A 9,919-nucleotide genomic window follows, 5' to 3' on the forward strand; every position below is an offset into this window, starting at 1 on the left:
GCTCAGTCAGGGCTTTCCTGCCACTGCATTGGGGTCCAGGGAGAGGATCATGGGAAGGATCATAAAGCTTCATGTGCTGGCCCCTCCTGCCTCCCCATGAAAGGCAAATGACCGCAGGCCACGTGTGGCCACGTCTTCCCCTGCCCCTTTGAGCTGTGGGCAGGTGTGATGCTGCAGGGCCCTTCCTGCCCTCGCCTAGCCTGGCCCAACCCTGCACGGGGCTACTCCCCTTGGGGGGGGGGCTTTCTAAACTGCATCCTTTTTCTTCTTCTGTTCTCATTTTCACAGAATTGCACAAGGAGATTTACATTTTTTTTTAATTTAATGAATTGTAAAGTGTCATTTATTCCTTTTAAAAATATATTTTGGCTTATTTTGACCTTCTCTGATGGGAAATGATTCTTGTAACAGTACATTTTTTTGCCTCCTGATAATAACAATAATAAATTAACAATTTTGTGTTGTTGGTGGTTGTACTATGGTTATCTCTGTCCTCTGGAATTTTCTTCTTTTACGCGTGTGGTGTTTCAGGCACAATGTTTCCAGCTTCTTCGGCTCTTCTGTGGTCTTTTCCCAGCCTGGGAGGGCTTCGGTGCCTTGGGGCAGAGCCCGTGTGGGAGGAGAGCAAGAAACTAAGGAGGGAGTTACCTTGAGATCTTTGCAGGTATCACTCCAGAATAAGTAGGTGTGTTCTGACTGGAAAGATCTGTATTTAAGAGACCAGTTTCTGGATTTTCCAAGATTGTGACTTGGTCTTGAAATAGACATTGATGACCTGATTCTCACTTGCAGCCTTTTGTTCAGATAGCTGCTTGAAAGGCAGCTACGTAGAAATTCTGTTCCTGGTGGCAAAGCCATTTGTGTTTGTGTGTGTCCCCATGTAGTTCTCACCATTTGCAAGGTGCAGCTGCTAACCACAAGTAATTAGTTTGTGCTATTAGCATGGTGAAAACTGCTGGATCCCTGTGGGTTTGTGTGTGGGTGAGGGCGAATACCATTTTAGGGCTGTCTTCATATCACTTCCCACAAGCGCTGCTCCGCGCTCACTCTTCTCTTTGGCCCCGATGGTATGTGTCAATTTCACACAAGCTGCTGTGCGGCCGCATTTTTTTGAGGATTGAGTAGACGCGGGGGAAATAGCACGAAGCTGCGGGGCAAAATGCGGCCGCGCAGCAGCTTGTGTGAAATTGACACATACCATCGGGGCAAAAGGGAGGAGTGAGCGCGGAGCAGCGCTTGTGGGAAATCACCCACAGTGTTTTAAGAAGCTATCCATGAAACTCAAAATGTCAACTTTGTGGGCAGTGGCAGTGAGAGGGAATGTTAAGGACTATGAGGAAGGGGACTGAGAAGTCAAACTGCCAGCATCATACCTTTATAGAAACTGATGGTATGGCTGCGTTTGGAATACTATGTTAGACTTCTGGTCATCTCATTTCAAAATGGATATCCCAGTACTGGAATAGGTACAGCAAAGAGCAACTAAACTGCTCAAGGGGTTGGAGAATTTCCCCAGTAAAAAGCAGCTAAAATGTATGAACCTTTAGCTCAGAAAAAAGGATAGCTAAGGGAAGAACATAAGAGGTTGACAGAAGTCTTGCACACCATGGACTGGAAGTTCACTGACAAAGGGTGTGATGGCCGCTAGCTTTGTGGGTTTTGAAGTTATTCTTTTTGTTCAGTGAACTTTAATCTTGTGCTTTGTTTTGATCTGCTGTGTCAAAACTATGATAAATTGTGAGTGGGTGGGTGTGGGAGAAGGGTTAGACAGATCCACTGATAAAACAGAACCTCTATGGCCAGAGGCAATCGATCTGACAGTGACAGGCAGCAGACCTTCACACTCTTTTTGCGTCCTTTGTGCAGTGAGCTGGCAGACCTTTGTTGGAAACAGGATGCTGGACTAGATGGATCCTCCATCTGATACAGTGGGATTTTTATCTCTGTAGCAGCAGCTTAAAGTCCTGTTGTAGGTCATTCCCTACCCCCTTGAAGCTAGACTTTTTAATGCAAGAAAAGAGGATGAAATGGCCTCTGCATCCCTGAAGAGCCATAAGAAAGGTGAGTTTTTACACCGTTCGGCTACTGTGCTACTCAGCAGTCTCTCCAAATACCAGAGGTGACTGCATTTCCACGTTGTTTCAGTTGCAAGCCAATCCCATCCAGACTACAACAGATACTCTGATATGGAGTAGTAGTTTGGTAGGACAAGAATCACAAGTGAATAGAGACCGCAGTCCCCAGCTGCAGCTGGGGGTGGGGAGAAATACGTACCACCTACTCATTTCAGAAGTATGAACTCTGTATTTCATTCACCAGCAGTTTCTACCCACCTTTTCTCCCTATTTTGGTTGCTTTTCGCAACACTAGTGTGGCAATCCTGCTCAGAAGTCTCGCCTCTCCCCCAGGGCTCTGAACCAATCCTTTTGATTTTGGCTTCATGCAAATCCAAGTGATTGTCGACCAATCAGAGCCCATGGAACTCCACTGGCTTGGAGGGGGGGGTGAGCCAGCCTCAGCTTCAATGGAGTGAGGAAGAACTTTTTTCCTTGGGACCAGGATTTTGTGGCTCTAGATAGGAGCATCAGCTTAGCTAAGCTTTTATTTGGTTTTTAGTTAGGTTTTGGGGGTCGGCTTAGGGAAAGAAAGCTTGTTTTAGTATGACAATTAAGCATCTTGTTAAGGACCCATCATTTCCAATTTATATTGTAAAGGTTTGGTGGAAAAGAGCTCTGTGTGGTAAAAGCTGAACTAAGTGGTCTTGAAAAAGGGGACTCAAATCTCCCTTCAGGGTTTATTTACTTTACTTGAAGCTCAGCTACAAAGTAGTTACTCTCATTGGGGGAAAGTCTGTAATCTTTGGGGGATGAAGTTAAGAGCCATTTTTACTTTACACATTGAAGACATCCGCACAAAGCATTGACCCTGTTAAATACTTTATTTTCTGTTAAATAAACCAAACCTTTGTTGTTCATCTCCATATGTGTCAGATATCTGGAGAAAAGTGGTTTCTCTTTACGTCACAAGTAATTACAGCCTTGGTCTAGCAGGTTTCCAAATAAGAGACCTTTAGGGAATACATAGCTTACACCAGGGGTCTCCGCAATGCTCCCTCTAAGCTGTGGAGTCTTGTGAGCAAAAATTCCACCTTGTGAGCTACTGGCATTAAAGTTGTGAGCAAGCGATTTGGCTACTGCATAAATTAGCTTGCTCTGGAGCCATCCTTCCTGAGCTAAGACAAAAATGTGTGAGCCTGATGCTAAAAAACTGTGAGCTAGCTCACTCTAACTCAGCTTAGAGGGAACACTAGTCTCCAGCCTTTTTTTGACCTTGCAGGGACCTTTGGAATCCTGACACAGTGTTGTGGGCGCAGCCACAAAATGGCTGCCATAAAATGGTTGCTGCAGGAGGTGGGGGTCAACTACAAAATGGATGCCCCAGCTTACCTTCAGTCACAGTGAAGATCCTCTTGCTGTGACAGCTGCTGCTGAAGCAACATTTTTAAAAATCCACAGCCAGTCGGAAGCCTTGCTGGGCAAAAGTCCCACTTGGACTCTCTGACTTTCTAAAAACACTTAGCAGGTGCCAGAAAAGGTGTTCGTGGGCGCCCATGGGCACCATGTTGGGGACCCTCTGGGTTACACTCTTTTTTGTTGTTGTTGTTCAGTCGCATAGTCGAGTCCGACTCTTTGCGACCCCATGGACCAGATCCTGCCAGGCCTTCCGGTCTTCCGCCGTCCTCTGAAGTTGGCTCAATTTCATGTTCGTTGCATCTATGACACTGTCTAACCATCTCATCCTTTGCCGTCCCCGTCTTCTTTGACCTTCAATCTTTCCCAGCATCAGGGTCTTCTCCAGTGCGTGCTCCCTTCTCATTTGGTGGCCAAAGTATTTGAGCTTCAGTTTCATTATCTGGCCTTCCAGGGAACAGTCAGGGTTGATTTCTTTTAGGATTGACTGATTTGTTCTTCTTGCAGTCCAAGGGACTCTCAAGAGTCTTCTCCAGCACCATAGTTCAAAAGAATCTATTCTTCGGCGCTCGGCCTTCCTTATAGTCCAACTCTCGCAGCCATACATGACTACTGGGAATACCATTGCTTTGACCATGCGGACTTTTGTTGGCAGGTTACACTCTACCAATCCTTTAATCAAAGTTTATGTTCCCTTTTTATTTGAGTGTGGGAGGCTGGAGTTTAAAGAATGTATAGGAGAGGCCAGAGTGGGGGACTGGACATTCTTCAACCTAGAACAAAGTTATCTCAGAGCCTTTCTCCCTTTCTCTGTCACCTCATAGCTGCCACAACTAGCATATCATTTTACTGTTGTGGCAGTAAAGGATCAGGCAATCTTGTTTTTTAGACTGGAGGATTCCCCCTCTACCTATCCAATAACTGTGCATGCATGTGCCAGGGTGCTCACTCCTGCATGAGTGAGAGATAGGTGAAGGCTTGGTTTTTCTCTTTTCTGGACCATTCCAAGACCATCATGGGCAGCAAAGCGGCCAGCCAGTGTTCCAATCCATGGGCATGGTGCAGGCGTTTCTCAAGGGAGGAGCTGAGAGCAGTCTAGCAAGGCGGGATATAAATCGAAAGTAATAAATAATAAATAAATAAATAGCAGAGGGCACTCTTGAGCAAATGAGCAACTGCGTCTAGGTGAAGTGTCATTTCCTTCGTTTCTAGAGTGTGCGGCACAAATGTGAATTGGCACCATGTGAAAATGTTCACATTGCTGAAGACTAAGGACCAAACTAAACAATTTAACAGCTTAGGTCAGGCTTTCCTCAACTGGGACTCTTTTCACTCAGGTGACAGCTGCTGGGAACTGATTTGTCGAGCCCTGCACGGGCCTGGTTTGCATCGGGACTGTGGTATGTGGGGAAGAAAGGAGTTTCATCCTCCTTGCTGTTTTCCCAGACCTGCCCCCCCAAAAAACAGGGCAAATATTCCCCCCACCCTGTGGTTCAGGTCATGAAAATAGAATGGGGAGAAGGCTCATGCTACTTCTAGCCACACACAACAGTCCCAACCTGAGCTAAGCCCCTGCAGTGCTTGGAAAATCAGTTCCTAGCAGGGGATTATGACAGTGGGTCAACCTGATCCAACTCTTTTTGTTTTTTTAAGTCTAATTTGGCCTTAATAGAGGTAGATAGAATTTGGCTTATTTGTGAAAATCTGTTTTTCATCTAGCAAGTGGATGTGTTCTGATGCTGCTGAAAACTTGGATCTTAATCCATATGTATCCTTTAATTCCGTTTCTGATCCACAGTAATTTACGGAGGGATGGTATTCCCGAACTGCATCAGGCTAGAAATCCACTTTGTCTAGGATTCTGTTTTCACACAGCAGGTAGTCAGATGCTTCTGGGAAACTCAAAAGTAGACTGAATAGAGAGAGGGCCATCCATTGTTGGCAGAACATGGCAATTAGAGGCATCCGTACATCATTCTGAAGTTGGACCCAGAGTGCAAGTCAAAAAATCCAATCAACGAGTGTGGAAACAGACACAGGGAACACCCAAGTTCTAAAAAAATGCTGACAGAGCCCTTGCAAGATCACCATTGGCATTGTGGAGTTACCTAGCAACCCCATACCAAAGTAGGGGGCAACTGAAGGGAATGGGGAAGTGGGGGGTGAAGAGTTGTTGTGGGGGGGGGAGAGGAGAAGGTGGTGGGCCAGCATGTCCGCAACAGTTACCTCTCCAGGGCTTCTGTTAGCTGGCTGGGCAGGCAGGTCTGGAACCCCACACCATCTCTCACACACCATCTCTCACACAGCTACCATCACCCAGGTGATGCGGGGATGAGGAGGGGGTTGAGGCTCATTAGAAAGGGACAGAGGCATCAGCAGGGGAGGGGGAAAGGGATGTCTCCTCCCCTTTGGGACTCCCCCACTGCTGCTGCTGCTAGAACGGAAGTTCTCCTTCTATCTATGTTTTCTATTTTCTTACTCTTATGCCCACTGGTTATGCCCTGCAGTGCTGATTCTGCCAACTGGCCCTCGCCCTTTCGGGATCACCCGAGACCCTGCCTCTTCCAGTAGAAGCTATTGGGGCTCCGTTTCCTTGTGGAAACAGCACTGCACTATGGCTTGTTACGGTGGGCTTGTGCATGGCTTTCTCTTACTCTTGAGAGAAGGAGGCTTGCTTTCCCAGCCCCAGCCTTTTCTGAACGTTAGACACACTTCCACCACCGCCCCCCCCCCCCAGTATTCTAGCCAGGCTTGGTCTCTGTCTCCCTCCCCCCATCCGTTCCCCACCCCCGGCTCCCTGGCCAATCAAGAGCCATTGCAACAAACCCAGCATTGTTCTTGCTTGGCTCTTGCTCAGGGTGAACCAGCAGAGAGAGAGCACAGCATGAAAAGCTGCTCCCCTCTGTTCCCTCCTGTCTTGTTAGGCATTCAGGTCACATCAGCACTTCAGCTGCGCACCACCCCTCCCTGGCAGGGCTAGGATCAAGACTGTGTGTGTGTGGTGTGTGAGAGAGAGAGTGCTTCTCTCTATGGGTCGGTGCCATAGTTGCCTAGTTCCATTCACTCCGAATACTTGTATGACATTCATTAGGACAGGATCCTATAAGTTGCAAGAATCTTAGGTGTAGACTTAGGTGTAAACTGTTCAGTTCAAAGGATCTTCTCCAATACTGTCCTTTAGGTCAGTGCCAACCAAGGCAAGATCCCTGCACAGGGGAGGAGTTGTCATACTTCAATCTACAAGACTGCAAGCAAAGGTTAGTCTAACCACCGTGGTGAATCTTAGCCAAGCCCTCATTTCACCTACTTAGTCCACAAGGTGCTACCATATTAACAAGAAATCAGCCACGCATCTAAAGTTGCTAGGTCTGGCTTGGGAAATTCCTGGAGATTTGGGGGTGGTAGAGTTTAAGGAAGCAAGAATGCTCAGTGAGGATATAATGCCATAAAGAGAGCCAGTTTGGTGTAGTGGTTAAGTGCGCGGACTCTAATCTGGGAGAACCAGGTTTGATTCCCCACTCCTCCACTTGCACCTGGCTTGGATGACCTTGGGCAAGCCGTAGTTCTGATAAGTGCTGTCCTTGAAAAAGAGCATTTTTTGTCAAGAGCTCTCTCAGCTCCACCTACCTCACAGGGTGTCTGTTGTGGGGAGGGGAAGGGAAAGGAGTTTGTAAGCCGCTCTGAGACACCTTTGGGTAGTGAAGGGCGGGGTATAAATCCAATCTCCTCCTCCTCCTCTTCTTCTTCTTCTAAAGTTCACCCTCTCACCCCCTGCTACAAGACACCATTTTGAAAAGTACCAGCATTTTGAATTTGTAGCTAATTTCGGTCCTGGTGATGTTTGCCATGCCTAAGGTTGTCCTATAGTCCACATTGTCTGGAGTTGTAGTTCTCATGTGTGTTGCCCAAAGAGTGAAGAGCTTGCCATCAGTTCATAGAGATTTGGCAACTAAAAGTCATCTGTCTTGGCTGAAATTTCTCCTCTCTGCTGTGTCAGGCTGTGTTCTGGGTACAGTTGCCAGCTGCCCTGTAGGGAAAAAAATACCTTGCCCCTTAATGGAAGCTTAATGGAATATACCAGGTGATGTTATTTACCTCCATACCAGGGAAAGCTTCCAACTGCCTATTTCAACCCATTAAACCTCTGTTTAAAAGAACATTTTTCTCCAGGCCAGGTGGCTAGCCGGGTTCTGGGATGGGAACAGTACCACTTGAGGCAAACTAGGGAAAACAGTTTCCAGATGGGCAGGCAGAGAGGGAAGTGCCCCAGATCTGAACAACTTTCCACTGGTAGACACTGCAAGAAGAGGCTTTTGTATCCAAAGCTAGGTCGGACACCATTTGAACTTAATGCCAATGCAAGGAAAAATTCCTGTGGCTCTTGTTGGTCTTTTTTTTTGGGGGGGGGGGGGGGATGACAAATCTGGAAGATGCTGTAAATCAAAGGCAGTCTTGGGTTTTGTGTGTAAACCCAAGGACTGTGCAAACTTGGTTCACAACAGCAAGGGTGAAGCTGAGCAGGTCCAATCAGAACTCTGCATGAACAGACTGTACCCCCAAACCAGAATTGTCTGCAATGCTAGGAGTTCCATAGCCAGTAGGCAGGACTTGGCAGGAAGCATGAATGACTGAAGTGTCTCTGAAGAAAGAAGACCAGTACTTTGCAGGAAATGGCAACGTACTCTCTGGCAAGGCGTTCAGATTGCATTCCTCTACTGCCCTGATAACTATTGCCTTCTTTTTCGCCTCTTTAACCTTCCCATTCCTTTTTGCCCCCTTGTTTCTCTCCCTCAATGGAGCTGCGGTGGCTCAAGTGGTTAAGATGCTGAACTGCAGGCTGTGGAAGGTCAGTAGTTCAGCAGTTCGAGACCCGGGTGCCGCATGATGGAGTGAGCTCCCATCTTTAGTTCCAGCTCCTGCCAACCTAGCAGTTCGAAAGCAAGAAATTGCAAGTAGATAAATAGGTACCACTTCGGTGGGAAGGTGTTCCGTGCGCCTTGGTGCTTAGTCATGCCGGCCACATGACCACGGAAACGTCTTCGGACAGCGCTGGCTCTTCGGCTTTGAAACGGAGATGAGCACCGCAACCCTAGAGTCGGATTCGACTGGCTTTCGAGCAAGGGAACCTTTACCTTTACCTTCTCTCCCTCAAACCAGGTGCTGTGGTTGTTGAGGACTTCTGTCTGACTTCAGAGGAGTTAGGCCTGAGCCTCTCATTCCCCAAATGGGTTTCATCAGGTTCCGTCCAAATGATTGAGAGCCCCAGGGCAAAGGCCCTGCCCCCTTGGCGCAATCTGTTGGTAAGAGACAGCTCCTTGGAAGAGACACCAAGTGCGCCTGTCCTGGTAGGGCTCCTGTTTGTATAGCTGCCCCCATTAGCAAACATCACTTTCTTTATACAAAGACTGAGGCTTTGTTTCTATGGCAGCAGGCCCAAGAAGGAACTGTGGGTGTCATTCCGTATACAAAGCCCTCACTGATCCCCCTGCGTTGCAGCTCATCACCTAGCAACTGCCTCCCTCAGTGGCGTTTATCGCTCCTGAGGGTGCAATCCAAAGAGAGCAGAGAACAAGGCACTTTAACATTTCTACACAGCCAGGCCCAGGAGTCTCTCTCAAGTGTGTGTGTGGGGGGTGGGGGGGTGCCGGCGCAAGCCAATCTAGCAGTTCTTTTCTCTATGCCTTTGGGCCTCTGGTGAGCCACACCACTGGGCCTTCAACTAGTACTTGGGAGTGAAGACTGAATATGTGTCTGTTCACCTTTTGGGAAGCTTTACTCTTCTCCTTTGTGGAGTGGCCAGTGATCTGCCTTGCCCACTATTGGTCCGGGACCCACATATCTTCGGGGCTGCCTCTCCTGGTATAACACCCCCCCCCGGAGAGCACTGTGTTTCACAGACAAGAACCTACTGGTGGTCCCCAGCCCAAGACATATCTGGCTGTTCTCGATCAGGGCCAAGGCATTTTCCTCCCTGGCCCCTACCTGGTGGAACTCTCTGCCAAATAATATCTGGGCCCTGCAGGATCTCATGCAATTCCGCAGGGCCTGTAAGGCAGAGATGTTCCGCCAGGCCTTTGGTTGAGGGCAGTGATGGTTTTCCGTCTATCTGGCACTCATTTCCTGCCCCCCCCCCCCAGGGCAGTAGCATCATAAAATAGTCTTAACACCATCTTTAGGTTATTTAATGTGTCTTATTGGATTTCTTTTGTCTTGTTTAACTAATATATGTATATTTTATTGTTGTACACCACCCTGAGCCCTGTCCCACAGGGAAGGGTGGTTTAAAAATCTAATTTAATAAATGTAACAAATAAATGAATATTGTGTACACTGACAGGTAATAGATCTTTTGGATTCCCTGGCAGAATCCCCCCCTCCCATCCCAGGAACAGAAGATACAAGTTGGCTCCTTGTGCATGTGCTGAAACAATGAACTGTTAGATGTCTCT

Source organism: Gekko japonicus, unplaced genomic scaffold (assembly GCF_001447785.1).
Source record: "Gekko japonicus isolate JY-2015 unplaced genomic scaffold, Gekko_japonicus_V1.1 scaffold640, whole genome shotgun sequence".
Taxonomy (NCBI): domain Eukaryota; kingdom Metazoa; phylum Chordata; class Lepidosauria; order Squamata; family Gekkonidae; genus Gekko; species Gekko japonicus.